This window comes from Microtus pennsylvanicus, chromosome 4, assembly GCF_037038515.1.
Source record: "Microtus pennsylvanicus isolate mMicPen1 chromosome 4, mMicPen1.hap1, whole genome shotgun sequence".
Taxonomy (NCBI): Eukaryota; Metazoa; Chordata; class Mammalia; order Rodentia; family Cricetidae; genus Microtus; species Microtus pennsylvanicus.
Window position 1 is genome coordinate 11,615,761 of NC_134582.1, and position 27,736 is coordinate 11,643,496.

Consider the following 27,736-nt stretch of genomic DNA (forward strand, 5'->3'; position numbering starts at 1 on the left):
GGCTGTCCCGGAGATGGGCATAGTCCCCTAGAAGGGGACTGGAGAGAGGTGGCCTGCCTGCCACTCCTCTACCGTATCACCTGCTCGTCTAATCCCCTGATCTCAGCTGCTGACCTGTACTCAATACGCTTTCCTGTCTCCGCCCTCTTTCTTGTCCTCTCTGTGTCTTGAGCCTGTCACTGAGAGAGGCAGGAGACAGCCCCACAGTTCAGTGAACATGGGCTGGCAGGGCTCTTTCCCCCTTTCTCTCTCTGGGTTTTCTGAGTCTCTTAGATCTGGAGTTTGTGGTTTTGTCATATCTGGAAGTATGTGTGTGTGGACACAGGAGTAGGCAAAACCCTTCTTGCTATCTACTATCCTTCAGTTGATGTCTACTTTATTCTTTGAGACTGCCCGATCCGTTTTCTATTGCTGGGATAAACATCATGATCAAAAGTAGCTTGGGAAAGAAAGGGTTAATTCAGCTTACAGTGTACCGCCCATTATGAAGGACGTTGGAGCAGGGACCTAAAGGAATGAGCTGAAGCAGAGGCCATGGAGGGTTGCTGCTCAATGGCTTGTTCCCTTGACTTGCACAGCCTGCTTTCTTATAGAACCCAGGACCACCAGCCCAGGGATGGACCCACCCACCATGGGCTGCCTGTCCCTATCAATCATCAGTCCAGAAAAATGCTCCCACAGACCTGACCACAGGACAGTCTGATGGAGGAAATTCCTTAATTGAGTTTCTTTTTTCCCAGATGACCTGAACTTTTGTCAAATAGATAAAAAACAAACAAACAAACAAAAAAACTAACCAGTACGTAGTCCAGCCTGGAGCTTGACAATGTGGTTAAACAGGCTGACCAGCAAGTCCTCCACCTCTTCCTCCCCAACACTGGTACTTAGAGGCACGCAGCACTACAGCCTGCTTTACCGTAGATCCTGGAGATGGGACGCTGGTCCCCATGCTTGTCCAACAAGCTCTTTACTACCCAGCCACCTCCCCAGCCCCCATATTGGGAGCTCTGCAGTGTATCTCCTCGTCCCCCACCATGCCTCCAACTGTCTGTAGGCCCCACTTCTCATTCCCTGTGGCTTGCCAAAAATCTGCTATTTTTAGAGGTCTTCCCCCCTTCTTTATTTGGGTTAACTTCTGCTGTTTTATCTTCAAGCTCACCATCTTTTCCTGCAGTGTCTAAGTGACTGTTCATCCCCTCTGGTGTGTTTCATTTTTTAGAAGTTCCCATGGGTCTGTCTCTTCTGCCTTCTGTTTCTCATGTGTTTTAGCATGAGGCTTTAACTCCAGCAGATGCTTGCTGTCCTTCCCCACTAATCCTGTTGATAGAACCTTTACCTTTCTTTCTTTCTTTCTTTCTTTCTTTCTTTCTTTCTTTCTTTCTTTCTTTCTTTCAAGACAGGGTTTCTCTGAAGCTTTGGAGTCTGTCCTGGAACTAGCTCTTGTAGACCAGGGTGACTTTGAACTTACAGAGATCCATCCACCTGCCTCTGCCACCCAAGTGCTGAGATTAAAGGCGTGTGCCACCACCGCCCAGCTTACCATATGTTTCTATTGTTTGTTTTAGTAGGGTCTCTCTGTTGTAGGCCTTAAACTCACATTGACCCTTCTGCCTTCGCCTTCTGAATCCTAGATTGCAGGTGTGTGCTGCCACACTTAATTCATAGGTCAGTTCACAACACATCAGAGTCAAAGCAAGTAAGGAGTGGGCTGGTTAAGTGGCACAGTGGGTGAGCAAACTTGCTGCACAAGCCGGATGGCCTGAGTTCATTCCCTGGAACCCGCACAAAGATGAAAGGAGAGAAGCATCTCTACAATGGTGTCCTCTTACCTGAAGACCGGGCTGTTGCCTGTGCACCCACACGCAACATCATGCACAGAGAGAGGCAGACAGAAAGACAGACAGATTCTTAGAAGACAACTATGAAAAGCAAGAACAGGAGAGGATGTCAGAGTCAGCCTTTTGCTGCCTTATCTCAGGACAGCACTGCTCTTCCATATACCGTGTGCTGGTTGCACAGACCAACCCTGCTGCATCATGGGAAGGCCTGCCCAGCTTCAGAATCGTACAGAGAAATCCACAGTTCTGCAATACTGCAGGAAATTCCCATGTGCAGCAGCAGTCAGAAACCTCGGATCCCAGTTGACTCTGCCTGTGGCTTACCCGCTGCATGGAGGCTTTGCATCGCCCAAGAATGATGCTCTCTAGCATGAGAATTCCAGGTCCCAGAGAAGTGGATGTTCAGGGGATGACAGTTCTAAGAGCTCTTAAACATCCCTCAGAGCTCCTCACAGCTGGAGGTGCCTACTTCAGTTGTCCCTTGGGGCTCTTGGGTGTTGATGTGTATAGGACTTGACAGTATAGGGGTCACATAATGCAGTGCAGGGTGTTCCTCACTTCAGCCACTGAATGCCAGTGACTGGAGAGGGTATATCATCATTCTTACTTCCAAATTTATGGAGAAGGTACCTTGTGTCCAAGTAAAGACTATAAAGACCACTGCCTAAGAAGGAAAACTCTCCCTAGCTTAGAGTCCCTGGGACACATGTTGACCAAGGTTTCTATCCCCCCTGAACATTCAGTCCCAAAGAAACACGCAGAGATCTACATTAATTATAAACTGGTTGGCATATTAGCTCAGGCTTCTTATTAACTCTTATGTCTTACATCTTAACTCATAATTCTTGTCTGTGTTAGCCACATGTCTTGGTACCTTTCATCAGCAAGGCATTCTCATCTTGCTTCCTCTGTGTCTAGATGACATCTGCAGACTGAGTTTTTCTCTTCCCAGAATTCTACTGTTCTTATTGCCCTGCCTCTACTTCCTGCCTGGCTACTGGCCAATCAGTATTTTATTAAAATACAAGTGGCAGGATAAAAGACCATTGTCCCACAGCAGCATGTGCAGAGATAAGTGAAACTCACTAGCTCCCTTCCCTCCCATCTGGAGCCAAGAGCTGGATAAAGGAGGTCAACCAGCCTTCTACTCTCACCTCAAGACAAGAGGGACACCAAGGTCCCTCTAACTCTGTCCCCATCAGCCCCTCTTCCCACAGAAGCCCATGCTACTGTCTCCAGTTTCTTGATCCAGCTCACCCGCCCAGCCTCTGTCCTGGGCTCAGTCTACCCTACCAGCAGTACAGCTGGGTCCTGTCCCCATCTGCCCTGACCCTTCGTTCCTCTTTGTTTTCCCTCTGCCTCACATCCAGCTCATGCCCCACCTTGTCCTGGTCACCTCTCCTATGGCACCCTCTCAGATATACAGGGCAAGTCCATCCTCCCAGCCCCGCTCCCACCTCCTTTCACCCCTGCATAATGGTTCCTGTCCCAGCATTCCTGTTCATTGACGTGCCAAGACTCCCTCCCTGTGCCCATATGTCCTTCACAACTCCAGGCCATATATGCACCTTCGTAATACAACCCCAGTCCCCCTTGAGAGGACACTTTGGAAGAATGGCTTTCTAGAGGTGTGACTGCGGCCATCCGGAGGATAGAAGTTATGGGGGTTCAGTTGTTCTGACATTGAGGCCGTTCCCTTCACCCCCACACCTCCACTCTGCCCCCAGCCAGAGTGTCCCCCATCACTTCATGCTGATGCTTTAGTGCCAGCCTAGCTATGCTCTTTGGGGTGTTATTTCTGGGGTATGGCTGGAAGGTTTTCCCATCATCTCCTTTGTTAGGATTTTATAGGCCACTAGACAGTATTAAACTCCAATCTCAGTGACTTCACACACTAGGGTTAGAGAAGCCAAATGTCCCCAACTGGCTCCTTGGGGATTCGAGGGTCCAGTTGGATTCTGTCTGTAGTCCTGCCACCCCATGGCATCTAGGTAGCCCTAGCAGAAATAAAGAGTAGGGAGTTCATGCCCTGGGTCGTAAGTGTTTGGTCCCAGAAGTATCACTTCTCACATCCCACGGGATGGAGTTGGCATGGGATCACACTCAGCTGTAGCGTCGCAGCAGGGGAGGGAGCAGGCAGGTGCTCAGTGGGCAGCAGATGCCCCTGCCAACCTTCCTCTTTCATTCCTTCACTGAACTGTTTCTTCCTCCTTCACGCAACCAACGTTCACAGGCAGATACTTTGCTCCAGCCATTTAGAGAGAATGGCATGTGTTCCTCAGGAAGGGCATCATTAGAGCTGTAGATGCCAAACAGATGCTGGCGCTGTGCCCAGGTCAGAGTCCCTTGGGGCAAAGTCTGGGTCCTCTCCCTACAGGCGCCACCTTCCTCCCCGTGTTGCTGCAATTTCCAAAGCCTTGGGGCTCCAAATGAGCAGGGGTCCCCAGTGGCTCCAGGCTTAATGCTTGTGGTAGTTCTCCTGGGAGCACTGGGGTTGGGGTGGGGTATCTCGATTGGAGATCAGCTCCCTGGTCTTTGACCTAGTTCCCACAGCCGAAGCCCAGGACCCTACCAGCCCTTGCTGAGTCTAGCTGACATTACTCTCTAGGACTCTGGTCAGGTGCGGCCACAGGAGAAACCATGGACTCGAGGTTCAGTTGTTATGGGTGGTGAAACCATAGTGCAGGGCAGAGCCTGGAACCCACACGGCCAGCCTTACTCTGGGGTCCCGAGGGACTTCGATGTGTCATCATGGCACCAGGTGATGAACTACTCAGGAGTGGTCTGCCTGCCCTGCTGCAGTGCAGGGGACATCCCATTCCTGTCATTACGGGTGACTGCGTGCTGCCACTAGAGGGTGCCAGCGAACCACTCTGCCAGCTCCTGTCTGGTCCTCAGCAGTCAACGGTGTCTTTAACAGTCACCGGGTATAAATGACTGGTGAGCAGGTCCCAAACAGCCCTATCCAGAGTCTAGAGGAGAGCGAGGGAGTGAACGGCACAGCACTCGGATCCAGACATCCTCTGCTGCACTAAGGTCCCCAGAATCCTCCAAACCTATGGCTATTACCCCAGGAGCTACCAGACAGGAGGACTGACTGCCTTCTCAGGGTGCCCAAGCATGCAGGAGATGCAATACTGATGTGAGTCTGGGAAGTTGCAAAGTGTTGGCTTCTGCCCTTGGAAGGACAAGAACTGATAGGCCAGAGGGGACAGACCAAGTTCTGAGATCCTTAATCTAGCCAAGTTCAAATGGAGGTAAAGAAATGAGGCCTGCTCCTCTTGCATGCCTCTGACCTTACCGCTGTCCCATCCCTGAAGGAAACCCCAGCCTTGGGCTTTTCCACCCCCAGGTATGGTGACTTCAGGGGCTAGTTCCCTGTTGCTGTGAGTCTCTGCCCATCCCACCTCGGCCTGCCAGCAACTAGTGTAGAGAGATACCAACCCGACATGCTTTTCTTCATGTTCCCTGGGCATAGACAGGAGCCTCACAGTCTTAACGGGATGTTCCTGTGACCTCTGCAATAGAAAGGCCTTGTTAATGGATACATCTGATGTATCCTAAGTTTTTCCTGTACAGATTTTGTGTGTTGTTTGTTTGTTGTTTGTTTTGAGACAAGTCTCACTTTGTAGACCAGGCTGACTTCACACTTCCACCGGTTCACCTTCTTCTGCCTCCAGCATGCTGGGATTATAGTCATGTGCCACCATGCCCAGCTAGGGCCACGTTTGATCCTTTCCCTTGGCTTCTTCATCAGGCAAATGGCATGCCGTCTGTGATTTGTTTGGCAATAGGAAAGGCAGTACGCCTTGCTTCTTCATTTTGTGTCTCTGCTAGGAAATTTGTAAGCTAAACTCTGTGCCTGTTAACGGTTAGTGCTTGTCTCTGACCTCTAGTGACTGAGCTGGCTTAGGAGAAGTGGGCCAGGCATGCCTGGAAAGTTCTGTGTGACTAAGTCAAATGGAATGTCTTGTCTCATGAATGTGCCCAAGACACTCCCTATGGAGGGCCCCCAAAGGCCCAAGGGACAGAGAATGTATCTAAAGCATTTCTTCATGTAAACCCCAGAGAGGTCGGGAGATACAGAGGGAAGAGCACAGAATGGTACTAAGATTTCCCCCCTGCCAGACATCAGATAAAGACAGGGTGGGAATTAACACTCACCACACCCCCGGGACCCTGAGGGACAATCAGCCTCCCATGAAATGATAACCAAGAATTCCCCTGACTCATCTCGTACTTGTCAGATTTTTTTAAGATGGTGTTGAGGCAGGAGCTGCGTCCTTCCTCTGGTAGGGGGCGCTGTTGCTGCATATAGTAGGGTAACGCGGAGTGCCTGTAGCCCAGTCTATCCCTCTAGATGGGAAAGAGTGACTGTCGTCCCCTAGGGCTGTATTGGCCATCTTGCCAAGTCTTCTGGCAACTTCCGGTTCCGTGAACTCATAGGCATAGGATTAGTAAAACACCCCTAAATGTTCAGGCACAAAACATCATGTGAACACCAAGCTTCATTCTCCCTGTGCCCTGCCCTCAGCCCTGAAGCGCTTTCATTCCATGCACAAGCACCAGTTGGACCCCTCTGACGGGCTGGGTTAAGATGCAGGCCTGGATCCCTTCCCAGAGGATGGTGCACATCATCTGGTGTTCCCTCCATGAGACACCATCAATGGGTATGATGCGTGACTCACGCTTGCTGACACGGGCCAAGTGCTTCCATGACGACACTCACGTCTTTCATTTTTTTTTACTGACTTTAAATTTTTAAATGATATATTTTAATCATATTCTTTTCCTTCCTGCAGCTCCCCCTAGATCCTCCCCCATGCCCCCATGTACTCAACTTAGTATTATTTCTCTCTCAAGAAAAAAAAAAGAAAAACGCAAAACAATAAAGTTCACACACACACACACACATACATACACACACACATACACACACACACAAACAAAACAAAACAAAAAACCCATGGAGTTTGTCCTGTGTTGGTCAGCTGCCCCTGAGCATGAGGGCTGCCCTTGAGTGTGGTTGATAGACCCAGTGACACTCCATTGGAGAAAATGGAGTCTCCCTTTCCCACCAGACAACAACCGTAATAAGCTTCTTGCTTTGTGTCCACTCCTCCTTCTCAGTGCCGGGATTTCTGCCTAGTTTGAACCTGTGTGGTTCTGGTCCATGCTGTCACAGTCTCCGTGAGTTCACATGTAGATCAGTTCTGTTAAGTCTGGAAGACGCTGTGTCTTTAGAGTCATCCGTCCACTTCTTCTAGTCTTTCCACCTCCTCACACCTAGATCCCCAAGCCCTGAGGGGAGGGGTTTGATGAAGACAGCCCATTAGGAGTGAGAAGATACTTCTTCCTGAATTCATTCTGCGGCTGTCTTCTGACCCCTTCTCTGTGAGACCTTTTGAGTGTTTTGTGCTGTCCTTGCGTGCCCTCGCCGTCTCTTGGCGCCCATCACATCCACGCTGTACGGACTGTATGCTTCCGCTCTCCCTCCGGTCGTTAGCCGCGCGTGGACACTTGGATGCGTAAATGAGCCCTGGATTGCTCTTGTTCCCGGCAGTCTCAGTTCACTCTGTACTTTGATCCTGAACATTTATCTCTATCTCTGAGGCTGTTGTCAATACAGCCTGTATGTTCCGTCCCTAAATTCTCATAGCCACGTAGTGGCAGGTCCATTCTGCTATCGTTTTTTGGTTTGGAGAGCTGGCATCAATTACATTGAGCGGAACCCACGACTGACAAAGGAAAGCCGGAATTAAAATTTGGACAGTCTGACCCCTTTGTGACTGGTGAGGACAAGGCGGCAGCTCTGCAAACCCATTTTCTGACTCTAGGCAGCAAAGGATGTGCAAGTTAGAGGTGACTGTCATTTCTTGGCACAGAGAAAGTGGCTGTCTTTTCTCTCCACTTCTGAAGGCAATCAAACTGGAAAGGGGTGGGGAGATAGGAGGAAAGCCCCCTGCTGAGAGTTTTGAAGGAGGGTCAAACATGTGTGTTACTTTTTAAAATTAGACAAGCCCCGTCCATCCCATCCCATGTCACACACACACACACACACACACACACACACACACACACTGACCTGCCTACGAGAGCCCCTCACCTACAAACACACACACGCACACGCACACACACACACTGACCTGCCTACGAGAGCCCCTCACCTACAAACACACACACACACACACACATACACACACACACACACACACTGACCTGCCTACGAGAGCCCCTCACCTACAAACACACACACGCACACACACACACACACACACACACACACACACTGACCTGCCTACGAGAGCCCCTCACCTACAAACACACACACACACACACACACACACACTGACCTGCCTACGAGAGCCCCTCACCTACAAACACACACACACACACACACACACTGACTGAAGACTAGTGCCTACCTACAAGAGCCCCTCTCCTCCCCAGCCATTGCTTCCCCCGGAGTTTCCTCCCTGAGGACGAAAATAGGCAGTCGTACAATGAAGGAGACCAGAAGCTCTTCAATCCATGGCTTCCTGTCTGAGGCTCCAGGTAGCGGGCCCGTGGGGAACAACAGGCAACGTGCTAGTGAGTCGAGCCTATTGTTATTTTTGTCACTCGCGAGTCTTTTTTTATAGATGTGACTATTTGGGAGTTGAAGACTTCTGGTGGTGACAACCAGGAAGGGCCCTTGGAAAGAGGCAACTGGCTGAGTCTGAGCAGGTTCCCACGGATTCTTCCCCTCCCACCCTTATGAGGAGCAGAATTCAGGGAGCCAGGACCTGAGGTAGCGGCTGTCCTTGGGTAGGGCTGGCTCCAAGGAATGCAGGAAGCCCACCATCCTCACATGACACAGAATGTGGCTAGGTTCTCGCAAACTAAAGTCTATACACAAGTCTAGTCCTCCTGCACATTTTTTAAAATAAAGTTTTATTGGCACATAGCCACTGCCCTGTGTTTGTTCATTAGCTGTGGCAGGATTTACTCTGTAGAGCTAAGTAACTCTGCTATCACTCTGTTGACTCCAAACCTGGATAGTAGCTATTGGACAGTGTTCTCTGCAAAAGAAGATGAAAAAGATTGCCAAATGCTGGCCTGGAGCATCAACAGAAGAAGAAAAAAAGCCCTAGCATCTCTCCCACCACAGAGAATCATGTAATTCATCTAAAATAATTCTCTCAGGGCTTCCATTTCTTTGGCTGCATAGTGTTTGACATTGTGAGGCTAGGCTGGAGTTCAAGATGTGAGCCAAAGCGGAGATGGGCGAGCATTTGTAAGATGTTGGTGCAAAGCCCTTCATTACCAGACCCAGTTCCAGCCAGAAGAGAGCACACAGGAGCAGACTTGAGAGACTAGGAACCATTCTTCGGTGTCTTGGGGTTGCTGGGGACAGAGGTTCTCTTGGATTCCCATGGTTCCCTCAGCCTGAATACTGCCAGAATGAGGTCGGCATGATGTTGGCTTACTACAGGACTGGGAGCTTCTCCTATGTGCCTGTTCCTCTTTCCTGGTATAGCCCTTCCTTGCTCCTTCACCAAATCTTCCCTTGCTTTCCTCTTGGAAGCCATCCTGAACAAATCAGACCATATCTGCCCTCAGAGGCTCCCTGGGCCTGCTAGGAACATGATGCCAGACTAGTTTGGAGTGTGTCTAATGTTTCGTGAGTCCTCAATGTGTTTGTGCTTTCCAGAGGAGAGAGACCTTGAACTCAGCTTTGGTTGTGTGGCAGGAAAGGTATCAAGAAAAAAAAAGAACACAGTATCAAGAGTAGGGTCAGGGCCTTCCAGACGGTTCCATCAGCGGCTGTAGGTAGGGTCAGGGCCTTCCAGACGGTTCCATCAGCGGCTGTGAGGGTAGGGTCAAGGCTGTCCAGACGGTTCCATCAGCTTCAAGATCAGTTGGTAGAGGCTCAAGGCCAAGTAAGGACTCAGCTGGATGTTCTTAAGTGGGGAAATGTCATGAAAGGAGGATTTAGGAAGCCATGGATCAGGTTTATCGGGGCCTCCTGGTTGAGACTGCAGGGACTTCCTACAAGTATACACAGCTCCCAGCTCCCAGGAGCAGCTAAGGAAGACGTTTGGTTCCTTGGTTAGGAGCAGGCTAGGACTGTGACAGGTCTTGATATCAGGTTATCGGGTCCATGCCCTGCTTTGAACCAGACCTTACCCATAATCCTTTGCTGGATTCCAGAAGGCTCCATCAGTCATGAGGAGAAGATCATGAAGCCAGCATGAGCTAGGGTGTCTTCGTGGGAAGGAGAATCACAGGCCGAAGGGAGGCCAGATCAGATACTACCTCCTTCAGGATCAATTCTATGACAAGAACACCTGCCCTTCCCTGTCCTTCCGTGCCGCGGGGTGAGCTGCACTTGGGAAGAGGTGGCCAGCAGAGGTGCCAGGCACTCAGTGCTGGGAGCAGACTCTGAGTTGGCCCACTAGGCCTTACCTGTAGGTGCTCAGAGGTAGTGTCTCTTCCACCACTGGTGCACCAATCCTCTCTAGAAGGCCCATGGCCCAGGGTGAGTGGGTCACTTCCTCTTTGGCCTCACCACTCACCTGATAGCCATTTGCAAGAGCTGGACACACACACACACACGGCTACTTTAGTGAGGCTACTGGTGGCTTGGGCCAGTCCCTGTAAGCAGGTTGCCTGCTGGTCTGCCACCTGCTCTTGCCTGGGATCCGCCAGCGGAAGGAGCCGTGAAACTGGGGAAGGGGAAGGTGTTGTGAGAGTGTGAAGCATCCATTATTCCTTTAGGAGCCAGGGGCCGCTTCTGGTCTCCTTCCTGGCAGCAGTGGATTTGGGGGCGGAGAAGCCGGTTATTTTCATTTCCCCGGGCTTCTGTCACCAGGAGTGACAGTGGGGGCGGACAGGGCTACGTGCTCTCCAGCAGGCGTATGTGAATGGGCCCCAGCTCCCAGGCCAGCGCCAGCAGGCGGGGGAGCCCCCCCAGGACGCGCCGACTCTCACTGGCTTGATGTCGCATTTTTCTGGTATTGCAGTGGCTGGGTGGAGGAAGCCTTCTTCTGGCCCAAGAACAATACCGGGGTCAGCTCAGGGACCTCCCTCCTACACCCTCTTCCTTCCATTGTGAGCTCCACACAATCCCAGGCCTCAAAGTACTGCGCAGCCGGCAGGGGGCTGGTGGTGTCAAGCCCAGGAGAGGTCAGCAGTGTTTGTGATGGTCCTGGTCACCTGAGTTGGGGGTCTTGGGGGACCAGATCGAGCATATTCAAGAGACCAGTGCCCCTGTACTTTGCAAGGGACTGTCAGCAGGATGAGGCCTAAAGCTAAAGCTTTCCTGGCTGACCAGAGAGTCAGAACATGCCCAGACCGACAAAGCCCTGTCTCTTCTGCCCATTCCTCCACTCTACAAATAAGAAAACAGACCCTGACCCTAAAGGACTGACCAAACCTTTATTTGCACTACCTCAGAATTCTTCACTGACCCTCAGAGCTGGCAGAAAGCTCTGACTTTCTCTTGTCTCCAAGGCCTACCTACCTTCAGTTCTCTCTCCTGCAAACCTGAGCCCGTCTGTGTTCTAGCCTGCCTGGTGACAGGCCCTTGGTCCAGAACCCTGGTCTCCTGTCTGCATGTCCTTTCTCTTTGTCTGCCACATACCTGTCCACCAAAGACGACTGGAATTTCCCTGTCTATGAATAGTCTACTTTCCCCCATGCCCTACCTTAAGTATATGATTCTCCTGGACTCTGCCTCTGACTCATACATACCCAAAGTTAACAGGCTGCCTCCTTTCCCACCGCTAGTATGTAGACATTTCTCTATCCTATGTATTCTAGCTTCTAGCTGAACACACACCTTCCTTGGCTCTGCAACAGATTCTCAAAGTGGGATTCCCAGCTGACAGCATCAGAATCCCCTGGAAATTTCCCCAAAGTCCAGATTCCTAACTCTTGGGTTTCTTTGCACTCTAACTGAACAAGAAACTCGAGGTTGAACCCAGATCTGCATTTCGGCAAACTTCCCAGGGGACTCTTCCCATACTGCCCTTTGGTTATTCTTCATTGTGCTGCTGGCATTAGAACCCAGGACTTCTTGCATGCTAGGGGCACCCTCTCCCATTGCACTCACCAGCCCCCATGCCGCAGTATCAGGACCCGAGGACCTACTTGCAAGAAAATGGGGTTTTGCTTTGGTTGGGGGAGGGTGCAAGGAAATAGTTGAGACAGGATTTTGGTGTATGTAGCCAAGGCTGGCCCCAAAGTGTTCATTCTGATTCCTCAGCATGCCAGTATTACAAGTGCGTGCCCTATAGTAATGGCTCTTGATAAGGTCCTGATAATTTACTGAGTGGTTGTTCTAATCTAATTCTGTCTCCTTCCATCAGTGGCTATGATTTTTGATTGTTGTTTTGTTTTGTTTTTGTTGGGTTGATTTATTTTGTTTTTCATCAGTTTTCTCAGATAAAAGACAAAGAATCCTGCTGTATTTGATGGCCTGGGATGAATACTTGTGAAGGGTTAAGGGGTGCAGAGAGGCCACCAGCCCCCCAGCCTCCTCAGTGTTCTGTTAGTGGTTGTACTTCTGATAACTCCTAAGCATTAAAGCCCTGAAGAGCCACTATAGACCGGGGCTTCTGGGAGGGTCATTGCCATCACTGCAGTTGAAGGTCAGCTCAGCCATGTGAGCATCAGTGTGGTGAGGAGTTGGGGGCAACCCTGGTCTATATATACATGGAAGGAAATGTAACCATTCTACAGAGTCCTTCCCTTCTGCTCACGCTTTGTGTATGCAGATGAACCATCTAGCCTCCATATGTTCTAGATGGCCACTGACAGTGGCGAACTTGTTCCCAAACTTGTAGCTCGTCAGCGGGAGGTAGTGTCACCATACACTAAGTGGCAAACAAAAGCCAACCCGGGAATAAACTGGCGAACACAAGCTTCTGTCTGCAAGGGAAGCCATGATGAGTTGACAGTAAAGAGGCCAGGAGCTCAATGCAGAAGTCAAGTAGCTGTAGTTGAAGTAATTCTGGCCTTCTCCTCTGAGACTCTGTGGTCTAACTTGGCGAGCAGAGTCCTAGGGCAGGTATTCCTTCCCTGGCCTCAGCTTCCTCCTTCCTCTGAAGAGTATAGGCTCCATCATGCTTCTGGGTCCAATTTGTCATGCATATATGTCATACACACAAGCACGTGCACATATGCACACGTGCTCACGCACATGCACGCATGCACACACACACTGTTCTCAGCCACTCACTCTGAGGGTACTTCTAAAGGAAGAACTTGCCAGATGATAAAAGCATGTGTATAGTTGTATGTTCTTCAAAGACAAGGGATTTTCCTTTTGGCACCAATCTGAAGGGCTTAGAAAAAAGGTTCTGTGTGGAGTGAGTGGTCCGGCTTGGTTCCCACAAACCCGGACGTGTATTTCTATTACGGATGGAGGATCTGATGTTCCGTTCTGCTGCCAGATGCCTGTAGTGTCTCTTGTGAGTCCCAGAGGTCTGTCAGCCTGGTGGGATCTGGTAAAAGGAAAATGGTAGCCTCCTCCTCCACTGAGGCAAGAGCAGCCCTGCAGCAGGCCGCCTGCTCTGAGGGTTCTGTGCCAGGTGCTCACTAGGACCCTGTAGCTCTGAGAAGCCCAGAGCTGTTGTCACAAGCTGAATATCAAGTTGTCAATGGAGCATAAGCCTGCCTTCTACTCCGCTATCCATGTCAGGTGAACTGGCAGCAACTGTGTCCTCGTTGCTAGTGCATGTCAGAGTAAGTGGCCTCGATAGCCACATCCACAGTGTATGGCTCTGATTGTCACAGACATTTCCAACTCAGAAGAGTGAGTAACCTTGATTCAGGCAGGATCCTAAGGAGGGAAAGGAAAAAGTTGCTGGAGATACTTCCTGCTTCTAAGCACACAGTTCTCAACCTGTGGGTCATGACCCCTCAGAAAACACAGATCTTTACATTATAATTTATAACAGTAGGAAAATTACAGTTGTGAAGTAGCAATGAAATAATTTGGTGGTTGGGGTTCACCCCCACATGAGGAACTGTATTAAAGGGTCACAGCATTAGGAAGGCTGGGAACCACTAATCTAAGGGGTATAAGCCCAAAGAGTTATACTCGTCTGCTCATGTTTTCAACATACTACATGCTTTTATAAAAATTAAATAATTCCAAAAGGCACATTGGAAATTTGATAGAAAAAAATTTCTATCACTATAAGAAAAGTACCTCATGACTCAACTTTTAAAGGATTTGTTTTAGCTCACAGTTTCAAATGGTTTCATCCATAGACAATTGGCTCCATTTCTGTAGGCCTGAGCTGGGTCAGAGCCATCTCTCTGGCTCCCCTCAGTGCGTTCTTAAATATCCTTTTACCTAACTGCAGTTTAATAGTCAAAATCAGAAAGTTAGGATTGATAGACAGATCTTCCTTAAATTTTGCCGTTTGCCTCATTCATGTCCTTTATAGATGAAGTTTTTTTGGAAGACTAGGTTTTTTGTTTTGTTTTGTTTAGAACCCAAGATCATACTTGGCTATTATATATCTTTCCTCGGTCTTTCTGCCATGACTGGGACATTTTACAGAGTACAGGCTGGTGACTTTGTAGAATGCTCATGGACGTGGCTTTCCCTGGCAATTCTTCACGACTAATCCTTTTTAAATGAATGCCTTAGGAGAGGTATTTTCCCCTTCTTGGCGCATCGAGCCAGGAGGCACTCAGATTGCAGGATGTGATGCTCATCTTCTGGCTCTGTAAAAGTTACATTTTTCCCTTTGCAATTCTCAGTCAGAAGCTCCTGGAATCTGTGTAGATACACTGTTTGTGATAATACTCTTACCCAATGGATTTCGTTCATTCCTCTTTTTCATTCATTCATTCATTGATGACTTGTACCTAAACCATTATTGTGCTAACCAGCAAATGGTGATTTCTCTGATTTTGTTTTATTAGTTGGTTTTTTACTATAGGCAGCATCTGCCCCTCCCCCTCTATCTAGCTATTCCTTTGTATTGGTTCATAATTTTTAATTTGGGGGATTATAATCCATTATTTGTTCTAAAGCACAAATTGTCCTAAATTGGAACAGTGGGAGCCTCTGCAGACTGACTTCTATGTGTTTCTAAAGTGTCCCATCAACTTTTGCGTTCTTCCTTGCACAGGAAGCTAACTGGTTTTCATCTCATACTTACTCTGCCCTAGGACTAGAAGGTACTATTATCCATAGAGCCAGAGGAAATTTTACTGAATGGTTTTTCAAAACCAAGATTGGATGTGAGTTGATCATTACTGTCAGGGCCCCTTGTGGCTTGGACTCTCCTCTCTCATATTCTTCAAGTCTCCCCCATATTAGAGCCTCTCTGTCCTCTTTGCCTGAGAGTGAAGACTGAAGGGATCAGTAATAGCCATGCAGAGTGTCGAAGGGAATTTGGGGTTTCATATTCAGCCGTGTTCAGACTCTGATCTGCTTCTACCATTTCCTCCCAGCATGTGAACCCTGCCTTTTCTGGTGCCAGGTCCTTCAGGTCTCAGATAACAGAGATGTCCAGGCTTTTCCAGGGTACCAGTCAGTCCTCTCTCCCAACAGCACAGTGGCACCTGCCCTCCCTTCCCCCCACTCCTCCATTCACTCTGTCCTCTGGAAAGAGAACACAATCTCTTTTCTCTGTGCTTCTGTGGACTTTATCACCGTTCTGTTAGTGGGAGGGGAGAACAGAATATAAGCAAAATAAATGTAGACCAGCAACCTATCCGTCAAATCTGAAGTCTCATTGGTTGGATGTGTAAGAAGGAAATTAAAGTGCTGAAGACAGCTCAGCCAGTCAGGTGCCTGCCTCGCAAGCATGAGGACCTGTGTTTATCCCCAGAAGCCCACGCTAGAAAAGAGTCCGGTGTGGTGGTGTGATCTGCAAATTGCTATAGGCAGATCCAGTGGCTTACTCTCCAGCTTAACCTACTTGGCACACTCCAGAACCACAAGAGACCCAGCTCAAAAAAAAAAAAAGATGGACAGCGCCCGAGGAACCCCAGAAGCTCACTTCTGCCTTCCCTACACAAGCACACAAATGTGCATGTGCGCCCCAACACGTGTGTACCTACCTATGTGAGCATTCACATGCACATACATGACACAAGAAACGGAAGTAAGAACAGGAATGGCTGCAGGCAGGACTGAGCTTACAGTGCTGGCTAGAAGCAAGTAGAGCAGATGATGTCTGTGAGTCAGGTGATGAAGTCATCTATTCTCTTAGTCCAGATAAGAAAACTGACCTGGGACTAGAGCCCATTGTCACGGGGCTAGAGAATAAAGGCGACAATCTGATGTACCTGGAGGCCAGATATAGTGGTTTGTTTGTTCAGGTTTTTTTTTCCCTGTTCTTCAAAAGCATTAGGAAGGAAGACACACACATACACGTACATACAGTTGCACACACATACATACACATGCACACATAAATACATATGTGTGCACGCACAAACATATATGTACATACACACACACGTCCGTACATACACACACGTCCGTACGTGCACACAGCTATTTTACAAAACAATAGAAGAGCACCTGAGGCAGAAAGAGAGCCTTCAACCAGCTGTCTGAGGTTCCAAAAAAAAAAAAATCTCCAAGCTCAGACCTTACAAAGGTTGAGACCCCACACAAGAACTGTCAGGATGGAGATACCCAGGGACTCAATGAGAATGCCCTTAGGACCCAGCCCTCCCTTACTTGCTTTTGAACTTGACCTCTTTATTGGTGAAACCCCTGGCAGCAGCAAGCCTTGAGAGTCCTGAGAGCTGGGTTCTTGTTACAGCACTCCTGAACAGGGACTGGACGTACAGTTGGTGCTCTGAGCAAGCGTGCAAGAGCAAGCAGGCAAGCTGGCTGCAAAGAAAAGCTACTGAAACTTTGCAGGCCTAGGCTCCTCACTGGCCTGAGACTCTCCCCATTGGTGTTACTAACAAACATGATCTCCACCCATCCCCATGAGTGGCCTGGTCCCAGAAGGCACCATATAAAGTACAAAATATCCTGAGAACCACATGCGTAGAATGTCTGGTAACTTTAGTCTCCTTGCTTGAGAGCTCCTCTCATCTGAAAATGTTTGAATGAGTCAGGACACACTTAAGACAAGTTGGCCAAATCCTCTGGAATAACACATCATACCCTAGTGCTGGGGGGGGGGCAGCCACCCAAGAGCTTAAAGTGCTGCCAGAGGACTCCTCTCTAAGTGATCTGAAAGACGGTAGGAATGGCCCTAGGTCCTGAAGGACTATGGGAATGGTCCTAGATCCTGAAGGACTATGGGAATGGTCCTAGATCCTGAAGGACTATGGGAATGGTCCTAGTTCCTGAAGGACTATGGGAATGGTCCTAGTTCATGAAGGACTATGGGAATGGTCCTAGATCCTGAAGGACTATGGGAATGGTCCTAGATCCTGAAGGACTATGGGAATGGTCCTAGATCCTGAAGGACTATGGGAATGGCCCCAGATCCTAAAGGACTATGGGAATGGCCCCAGATCCTAAAGGACTATGGGAATGGCCCCAGATCCTAAAGGACTATGGGAATGGCCCCAGATCCTAAAGGACTATGGGAATGGCTCTAGTTCCTGAAAATGCTTCATTTCTATCTGGTCATTGGTGTCCATTGAACGTTTAAGCCTTGATATGTGAACTAGAAATGGGTTATGCTAGGTTGGGTTAGATAGATGGGAGAGGATTGGCTAAGGGAAAGTTCAAGAATAGGATGTCAATGCTGGGTACGTGGTCTGGCTGGAGAGACTACGGGAACCTGGCTGCCTCACCCTGGTATCCAGGTTAAGGAGCAGCCGTTGCTGTGTAATGTGAAGAAGTAGCATTTCTTGGGCATGGCATCCTAAAGACAACCTAGTTATCACCACTGTGAAATGCATCATTTAAAGAACAAAACTGAGGGCTCCAGGAAGTAAGGGTTGGCCCCAAGACCACACCACTAGTCTACCCACAGATTTGGGGCCCAAGCTCCCCAGGCCACTATGTTTCTCAAACAGCCTACCGTTTCTTTTATGATGCTCCATAAAGGGCTCACAGCACATCTGTTTAATAATTCATTCTAGAATTTCTGAGGGATCAAGTAGGTGTCTTTGAAAAGATTTCAGCACTAACGTGTCTGCACATAAAATGTTCTGGAGAAAGGAAAGCAAAAAAAGAAAAAAGAAAAGGAAAGAAACCACGCTGCTGGCTACCTCTGCTAGCTACAGCTACCTCTGCCAGCTACTGCCTCCTGTGTGAACCCGTTACTGCCTTCCATGTGAGCCCCAAGCACAATGCTATGGGAGCTGCTGACTGAAGTCCTCACCCAGAGCCAGGGTCTCCCTGGGACCTCTCTTTAGCTCTGTGTATCCACGGCTCACATAGAAGGTCAGCTTGGATGATGGATCCATAAAAATACTATCGTGAAATGGTTTATTTCTGCCACGTCATTGAGATGTAAGACCATTTCGTGATACTAAGCTGTTGCATGTCTTCACATAGCTCTTCACACTGTGCTGCTGTGCTTGCTGGGAGTTCATTGTTTAGCTCTAAAGAAGGCTTGTGGTCCATGGACCAGTATGACCACTAGGCAATAAGGCAGCTATGTACAGTGTGGTTTCCACAGTTTTGCAGCTGGAAAAACTGAAGCCCAGACAGCAACTTCTCTGAACACAGAGCATCTCCTCTCCCCAGTTCTGAGCAGATGAACGGCATTCAGAGGCCGCTGTGGGTCAGGGATCCCCCTACACCCATACACGTTGAGAGGCAACCACAGTCCAAAGGGTGTAGGCCAAAGGAGACTTGCAAGAGGAAAAGAGACTGCCGGGGTCCTGAAATTCCTGAGTGCTTAGCTGGGCCCCAGTAGCTTACCTCATTCACCTGTCCCAGATGATGTCATCTCCTAGAAGCATATTCTTTTTATGGAAGCGCAAGTCAGATTTTGCGCACAAGTCAACACGCTTGAGGTTCACTTGAAAATCATTTCAGAGATCCTGATGAAAGTTGCCCATAAGAAGCAAAAAGAAAAACCTATGGCAGAGCCCTGCGCCATGGCCCATAAATTTCACCTGGTCATATGTAATGGTTAAGTTAATCCGAGCCTGCCTGTGTGAGGGACATACATAAGCGGAGGGAAGGAAAGAATGAGGGACAGAAGAGAGAGAGCCCCCCTCCCCCATGATCCCATGGGCGTATTTTACAAAAATACCCGGAAAGCCCATTGTAGTGTGTGTGTGCCCTCCAGATCATTATTTGGCTTCGGTGTACCCGCCAGGTCAAACAGAAACATTCACTTGGCAAGAAAGGAGAAGATGTTCCCTTCTGTGGTCCTTCCTGCCAACACCAAGAAGAGCATTGTTCCAGCAGGCTGGTGTGTGGTGTGTCAAGGGCATGCATCACTCCCTTCCACGGGGTCCTTTGAGGACACCCAAGGGCAGCAGCATGGGTGGCTGGCCCACAGTCAGGCTGGCTGTCTCCTGGAGGAAGATGGTTGAAGACAAGGAGCCAGACAAGACAAGCCCAGAGAGAGAGACACGGAGTGGGATGGACTCCCACTGTATGTGGGGGTTACAATGTCCAAAAGTAAGGGATCAGGAACCAAACTTCTGACATCCCAGGGCTGTGATTGTGTCTTTTTTTTGTATCAACCACACCCAGTCTTAAGTGATACTCCTTTGTCTCCTTTAAGAAATCAGGCTGTGTCAGAGCAGGGACTGGGTCTGATTTGCCAACTTAACTCCTCTGCCCCATGCCTGTACCCCATTCTTTTCCTCTAAATAGCTTTATCCTCAAGCATTCGTGGACCGGCCACCTTCTGTCTCCGGCTGTCTCTCTAATCCCTGCATTAGCCCTTCTGATTTCTGGCCATTGTCGCGGCCACCTGCTGTGTGTTTGGGTCCTGTTCTCTTCAGTCCACTCTGCATGATTTACAGAATGCACTTACCCAACCGGTTGACTGATCTGCTCCAGCTTGGCCTGGCCTGCCCTCACACACAAGCCCAGTCTCCCATTGTGTTTGGGATCCCACACCTAGCCCCTTCTCTCCCATCCAGCTTAGGGGACCACATCTTTCCTGGCTCACCCCCTATCCAACAGCCACACTGGACTCTCTTGGGACCCTATCTGTACCTGATGACCCATCCTAACCAGGTGACTGGCACCAAGATTAGCAATGGAAGATAGACCATAGCAAACACACGTAAGCAACTCTGGTCCAGCCTCCACCACCCAAAGGGGTGGATTTGGCCCTGATCTTCCCCTTCCAAGCCGGGGACAAACTACTTCCAAGACTTTGACAAATTACTTTGACTTCTGTTTTCTCGCGTCTAGAATAGGATAGTAAAATCCTTCCTGCAAGCCACCATCACTGATGGCTGTCATGAGAATCAAGCAAGGTGACTGAGAAGGTGCTTTGAAAGCTACAGGACACAAGTCCAACCTCAGGCCTTCCGTGTGAGCATCAGCGAGGATGTGTTCAGGGGAGCTCCCTAGGGTCTGCTGGGAACCACTCACATCCAATACGTGCATGTGCTTAGGGGCCAACCAGACACTGGTGGCAACCCGGGCCTCTTCCCTCTGCGTTTTTATAAAGTGAATCGGGTGAAGGAAATGTCTAGGAATAGACAATCTTCCTCAGCTCCCCCAGAATAACTTCAGTGGGAAACAATTGTGGTCCCGTTCACTCTGATGTATTGTTTCAGCCTCCTGAGATATGGGAAAAGGTCTCCCGTCATTTCCAACTCAACTGGGAGTCAACTGGATTTCCAGAGCGGCCTGGAAACAAAGGGGCTGAGCTTGAGGGCTGCCCTGGGTGTCAGGGCCTGCTGGTGCTAGACAGTCCTGGGCTGCTGTACACGTTTGTTCTTCCTCTCTCCTTCCCTTTGGGGATATGCTTGCTTGACGCCTGTGGATTTTCCCATGGATAACGTCTGGGATGGGGGCAGGGGCGTTATCAGAGGTGTTTATTAGAACTGCACGCGGTTTTCTGAAGCTTCCTCTGGCCGTACAGAGCCAGAATACTCAGGGGCACTTTGCCCCCACACCAACCCAGTCTGTCCCTCCTGGAGGCCCCTTCCTCCTGGGCCTCCACCTACATAGAGAAGTGCAACTTCTCTGTCTGGGTCAAGGCCTGAGCCAGCCTTCCCACCGCCCCGCTGCGGGCCTCCCTCCCTAATCTGCCCTCATCAAAGGACTCGCCTCCCTCCCTGACTTCTGCAGGCAGCCACAGCCATCCACCAGCCTGAGAGACAGACAAGGCCTAAAGCTTTTTCTTCTCTTTCTTTCTCCCATCCACTACCCCTTAGTGATCTCCCCAGATTTTCCAGGATAGCTTTTTGTTCCTATCACCGTATCCTTTCAAAACAAAACCTCAACTGGTATGAGTAGATGCAATTTAGCTTTTTTTTAACATTTGTGAAAGTCATATGAACCCCTCTTCCTATTTCTGATTATACGCGCACACACACACACAGAGGCACACAGGCACATAGGTGCGTGCACACATACATACATACAGAGAGAGATCTAGTTCTTTCTTGCCTCCAAAGCCTTTCTTAAGTCTCTCAACCACCACCTCTCTGCCTCTGATTCTCCCATCCTTCAGAGTCTCTGTTGTCTCCTCCTTTTTCTGAGAAGACTTCCCTAGCCACTTGGATGGAATATTCTGAAATCTTTGCTTTTGCAGAGTGTGATCCATTCCGTACTCTAGGGCACATGCACATAACAGGTGGATCTGATTAAATATGCAGATTCCAATCCAGATGACTTGGGGGGAGGGGGCCAGACTTGCTTATCTCTGTCCACCCCATGGACTACATTAAGCCATAGGACCCAGGCACAGTGAATTCCAAATATACCTGCACATGGAAATTGCATTTTTAAAAAATGATTTGAGAAGAGGTTGGTACCAGTTTTCTACCTCAGACATTCTGATTTTATTGACATGCGCCATGATATCCCACCGCGATCATAACAAAGAACAAAGAGTGGGAGGAGCTAGAATACATGGCTAAGGCTATTTTTCTTCTGTTCACCTGTCTCCCTTGAATGTGTGCTTGTGTGTGTGCATGTTTATGTGTCTGTGCATGTACCTATGTGTGTGGGCGTGTGTGTGCATATTCATGCATGTGTGTGCATGTACCTGTGTGTGTGCGTGTGTATGCATGTGCTGATTGATTAGCAGATTGCATATTGGGCTCTTAGATGATGAACTGATGATTAACAGGTATGAACAGAGCCCTCCTCTTCATGAGCAACCGCACTAGATATTAGGGACAGTCTGTACCTTTGCAGAATATATTGAAATCTACCTGGTCCCAACTTTGACCCATAGGGCTCTGTGAGGCATGGTTTCAAAGCCTTTGGGCATGTTTTCTTACTTTCTGCATCCCCAAGGAGGTTAAAAGAAGAAAAAACAACTCCTTGACGTATAACAAAACTCTGCTGCCTGTTTCCTTTTGTTCCGAGGCAATGACTCTTGACTTGATCGCCCTTTAGGTTGACCTAGGAGCTCCAGATCTCTGGTGCCCAGGCTGCACCCATATTCAGTGCGTCAGAGTTTGCCAGTGGACCTGGGCGACAGTAAGGTTTCAAGTTCCCCACAGGCTGTTACAGAATAGCAGGGCTAGAAGCCTCTCAACTCGGTTTTTCATCCATGTAAATGTAAACCCAATCTATTTATCTTCCCCTGGGTCTTCCCTGAAACCAGGAGAGGGAAAAGGGTGAGGATGTAGGGCACCCATCAGACGTAAGAAGCCACCAGTGTGTTGGAGGTGGGGGTGAGCAGTGAGGGAAGAGGAATGGCCACACATTGCATTTGGCCTCCTAGCGAGTCTCCAGAGTTGGGGTCAGGAGACCCTGACCTGGACTCCAGCTTGGCTTTCCGTCAGACTTTCAAAAGTTTTAGTGAACTACAGTCACACTTCTGTGCCGATTTTGCTGTACGATGGCAAAATTGAGTTGTTGTGACAGAGACCATATGGCCTGCAAAGCCTAAAATAGTCAGTCTTTGGCTTTTTGCAGGAAAAGTCTGCCAACCCCTGCTCTAGAAGGGACCCTGCGTAGATACCCCGGCTGCTGTTTACACATTGGCGTCACGCATATGTTGGGAAATTTAAACCCTTCTTAAGACTTCAATTTTTTTAGTGGCCCTTAAAACATCAGATAAAGAGGGGGTCTTGGTGACAGGTTCTGCCCTATGCAGTCTTTTCTTTCTTCGTATGATCCATTTGTGCTGTATGTAAGCTGTCATCTGCCCTGTGGCCTCCCAGTAGAGAACTGGGAGGCCCCAGATCAAAGCTGCATAGACTGCAGAAGTTGGTGACTTGGGCTGGGGCTCCATACCTACCCCAGGATGGTAGTCTGGCAGAGACAGAGGAGGGAGAACATGGAGCTACACTGAGCAGGACCCAGAGATACGGGGCAGTGCCAACAGACACCAGAAGGCCAAGCTTTGGTATCCTCAGCACAGGTTCTCAGATTCTCCTCTATTTCTTCTCGAGCCACCATGGTGCCCCTGAAAGTAGGTCAGATCGCTGTCTGCTCCAGCCACACTGAGGGAAATAGACACCAAGCAGGTCATGGGGCTGCTACTGCCGAATAAGCCTGCAGGCTAAAACCAATGGCTTCACTGGCTCAGATCACCCAGAAAGACCCTTTTTATGTGACAGAGAGTCCTTAATGGCCCACTCCCACATGGCAAAAGGTCAGGCTTGTGGTCTGGGAAGGGACAAACACTGAATTTCTGACATGAGTGTGCTATAGTCCGAAGAAAGACAGTCCGTATCCTGAAAGTATCTGGCTTTGCTGAGAAATTAATACATCGAGGCAATTACTTAATATACCAAAGGCATTTGGCAGAGGGCTTCCAGTCCAAGTAGAGCTTCATGTAGGAATGTGTCAGCATGCAACACCACGTTAAGACCTTCATGGATTTCTTTCTTCCTGACTGGAAAGTTCCTTAAACTCCATACGTCTTGATTTGGGTAGGTTCCATAGTATTGGGTTTATAATTATGTTTTTAGTATTGGACAACTCCCTTGTCACGGAGGTCCAGTATTTTCTCATAGCATTGACCAGGTCAGCAGCACAGCTATTGGCGTCTTTGTTGTAATATGGGCGGAGCGGCGGCGGGGCTGCGTCCCCCAACACCCCAAGCCACCTGCCTGGCTAGCTTATGCCCCAAATAATTACACAGACGCTGTATTCTTTTAAACACTGCTTGGCCCTTAGCTCTAGCCCTTACTGGCTAATTCTGATATCCCTATCAACCCATCTCTAACAATCTGTGAGCACCGGTCTTACCGGGAAGATTCTAGCCTAAGTCCATCCTGGGTCGGAGCAGGTAGCATGGCGTCTCTCCTGCGTCTGCTCCGGAGAGGAGAGCTGCGGAGTCTGACCTCACTTCCTCTTCCTCCCAGCCTTCCCTTCTGTTTACTCCACCCACCTAAGGGTGGGCCTATCAAATGGGCCTAGCAGTTTCTTTATTGCTTAAACAATGAAATCAACAGATTGATATATGACACTCCCACATCACGTCTTAATGTGGAAGAAGGACATGCTGTAAACAAGGTCCCCAGAACAGCTGGCCCATGAATGTGTGATTTCCACACCATAACTGCCTAGAGTGGATACCCACAGTAGAACTTACCCCCACTCCATGTTTGATTAACACTGTCTCCATCATTTTCCCATCCTATCAACTAACATTCACTGAGTACCTGCTGTGTAAGTTGCCATTGGGTCATAGAGCTCGGGTGCCTCCCTTAACTTCTAAAGGGGTTCTTACTGCAGTGTTGCTGAGTCTGGTGACTGGCATTCTTATGAATGTCTCATCATGTTTGATCCTGAGCTCTATTCAGATTGGCTCTTGGGTTTTAGAAGAGTTGGCACCCTGGGTCCATCTTTTGCTTGCATGCCTTTAGAACTGCTGCTTAATCTAGCTCATCTCCTTTTTCTACCCCTGCTGGGGATGGCTCATGATGGTACCTTCCCTTTCTATCTGTTGGGGGGTTTGGTTTATTTAATACACGCAAAGCACAATACTTGCCTCAGTGTGTGGTAGTCACTGTGATTAGCCCTGTAATAGCTTATCATCCATGCAGACATCCCTTTTCTCTTTCCTGAATATCTTCCAGGAGAATGAAATTGCTCACTCCGTAGAGGGGAGTGTATTTACCAAGCAAGCTGGAGGGGAAGGAAGGAGCTGGCAGTCTGGCTTCCCCTCATTGTCAGACCGGCTCCTCTGCACGTGCCACCCAGCTTAAGGATGCCTAAGTGCAGGGATGCTTTGCTCTCTCCCTTTTCTTCTTGCCACCCTGCAGTGATCCACAAACTGTTGAGAAGTCAAGGGATAGAGCAAGCAGGTTTTGTCCCACGCACCTAAGCCATTCTTGACTTTTCCAACTATAATCTCGTCCATCGGTTGGACGGTATCCACTGAGCATCTGTCACTCAAGACATGACACTGGAGGTGAAGCTACGGGTTCAGACAGGGAAAGCAGGACCCCAGGAATCCCCAGACTCCTGCAGCTTTGTCTAGGCTGTGGTCCTGGCTCTAATTTACCTCCACCCCAACCCTTTCACACCAAAAAAGAATACAAATCCAGGACAGAAAGCAAGAGTTCCCTGCAGTTTAAATCAACGATCATAACTACGTAGGGACTGATGAAGGAGACACCATTTGATGGCTGACTCCTGTTCCCAGTTTAGGCTTGAATCCTGTGCCTTTCAGGATCAAGTTCACAGTCTCACTGTGCTAAACCCACGTTATTTCCACGGACGGCCCCTCCAGGTGAATTCATCCCTTTGTGGACGTTGATACCATAGTCTGTTGGCTTTAGCTCTGTGGACCTCTACGTACCTTTGGACCATTCTGTGGGCAGAGTTGCCCTAGAGAGCATCTTCACTGAATCCAGTAAATCTGGACTCTAGAGCTGGCCAGATGCCTTCCTGCACTTCATCTGCTTCTGTTTCTAGCCCCTTACCTATTCCTCACAGTGAAGGACCGATATCAGTCTCTCCGGTCTCAACAGAGGAAATCAGCTAAGAGAGAGGATGCCTGACCACACCCATCTGCTGCTTTGTACCTTGGACTTTCTAGCAAAACTGAGACATTTGTTATAAGACAGAGAGATCACAGAGTAGAGCTGTGTGTATGCCATCCCACCCTACAAGCCAGTGAATGGCCACCTTGGTCCTCAGAGATTTTACAGCCTGAGTGAGGATCAAGGATCCAGACAGCCACCATCCTTCCCATTTAACTGAAGAAGAGATAGTCTTTTTTAAGTACCCAGCTATGTTAGGAGCTTGAGAACTGATGGGGCCATCAAAGATCTGGCTACCTGCAAAGCTGGAAACAGTGCCTTGCAAACCACAGACAGTGGGCTCCTGGGTCCCTAGGTCACGTGGAAGTGCTCTTAGTCCACAGTGGGTAGAATAGGATGGCCCAAATATGGCTCGTCCAGGGTGATCCATTGTCTTAATTTCTTTGCAAAAGCAATTATCGAGGTCTACAGTGTCTACAGCCTTGTGCAGACACCGTGAGCATGCAGGTAAAGGAAGCACAACCCTGTGCAGACACCATGGGCATGCAGGTAAAGGAAGCACAGCCCTGTGCAGACACCATGGGCATGCAGGTAAAGGAAGCACAGCCCTGTGCAGACACCATGGGCATGCAGGTAAAGGAAGCACAGCTCTGTACAGACACCATGGGCATGCAGGTAAAGGAAGCACAGCCCTGTGCAGACACCGTGAGCATGCAGGTAAAGGAAGCACAGCCCTGTGCAGACACCGTGAGCATGCAGGTAAAGGAAGCACAGCCCTGTGCAGACACCATGGGCATGCAGGTAAAGGAAGCACAGCTCTGTACAGACACCATGGGCATGCAGGTAAAGGAAGCACAGCCCTGTGCAGACACCGTGAGCATGCAGGTAAAGGAAGCACAGCTCTGTACAGACACCATGGGCATGCAGGTAAAGGAAGCACAGCCCTGTGCAGACACCGTGAGCATGCAGGTAAAGGAAGCACAGCCCTGTGCAGACACCATGGGCATGCAGGTAAAGGAAGCACAGCCCTGTGCAGACACCATGGGCATGCAGGTAAAGGAAGCACAGCTCTGTACAGACACCATGGGCATGCAGGTAAAGGAAGCACAGCCCTGTGCAGACACCATGGGCATGCAGGTAAAGGAAGCACAGCCCTGTGCAGACACCGTGAGCATGCAGGTAAAGGAAGCACAACCCTGAGCTCCTGTAAGTTTAGGGGATATGAACATGTAAGCAATTACCTGGACTATTTGGATCAGAGATGGAGTGTTAAGACACCTGTCCCATGCTGTGATCACATGAATTCATTGTCATGGGAATTAGACAACTTTGCAGGGCAGACACCATGCTAGGGGTGAAGGCTGGAGCCTCTAAAGGAAGCAGACATGGGACGATCTACAAATCAAGAAAGAGAGATGTTCCTGTGGTAGGTGACTGTACAGGTCCTTGGAGATTTCCTGGCTGACCGCTCTCCAGGCTCCTCTAAATGCATAGCAGGCACTGCTGCATCCTGACCCCAGCCCCGCTCTCCTGCAGTGTTTCCGACCACAGAGGCTGAAGTGGCTCTCAAGGCCAGGGGGAAGAAAGCAGTCACTAAAGCTTTTCTTTTGGGTGGACCACTCCTGAGATATGATCTAGGAGTGGTATAGCCGGAATCTTAAGAATCACGTGCCTCCAAATGAGTATCACCCCAGCTGGAAAAGTGTGTGGCAGCAGGGAATGTCAATCCTGTCAGCCCAGGGGTTCCCCCAGCCCCTCTACCTGCTGCCTGGTTCCATCCCTCAAGCCCAAGGTGTATACTCTGGCCTTGCTGGTCCAGCTCAGTACACTGCATCTAGAGCCAGGCGCCAGATGGTGATACCAGAAAATAC

General features: G+C 49.2%; 1 protein-coding gene across 6 annotated transcripts in view; it reads left to right on the forward strand.

The window, feature by feature from the left end:
• Nucleotides 1-27,736, forward strand: part of Ctif (cap binding complex dependent translation initiation factor) — a 240,131-nt gene that overhangs the window by 80,038 nt on the left and 132,357 nt on the right. The gene's annotated exons all lie outside the window — the stretch shown is intronic.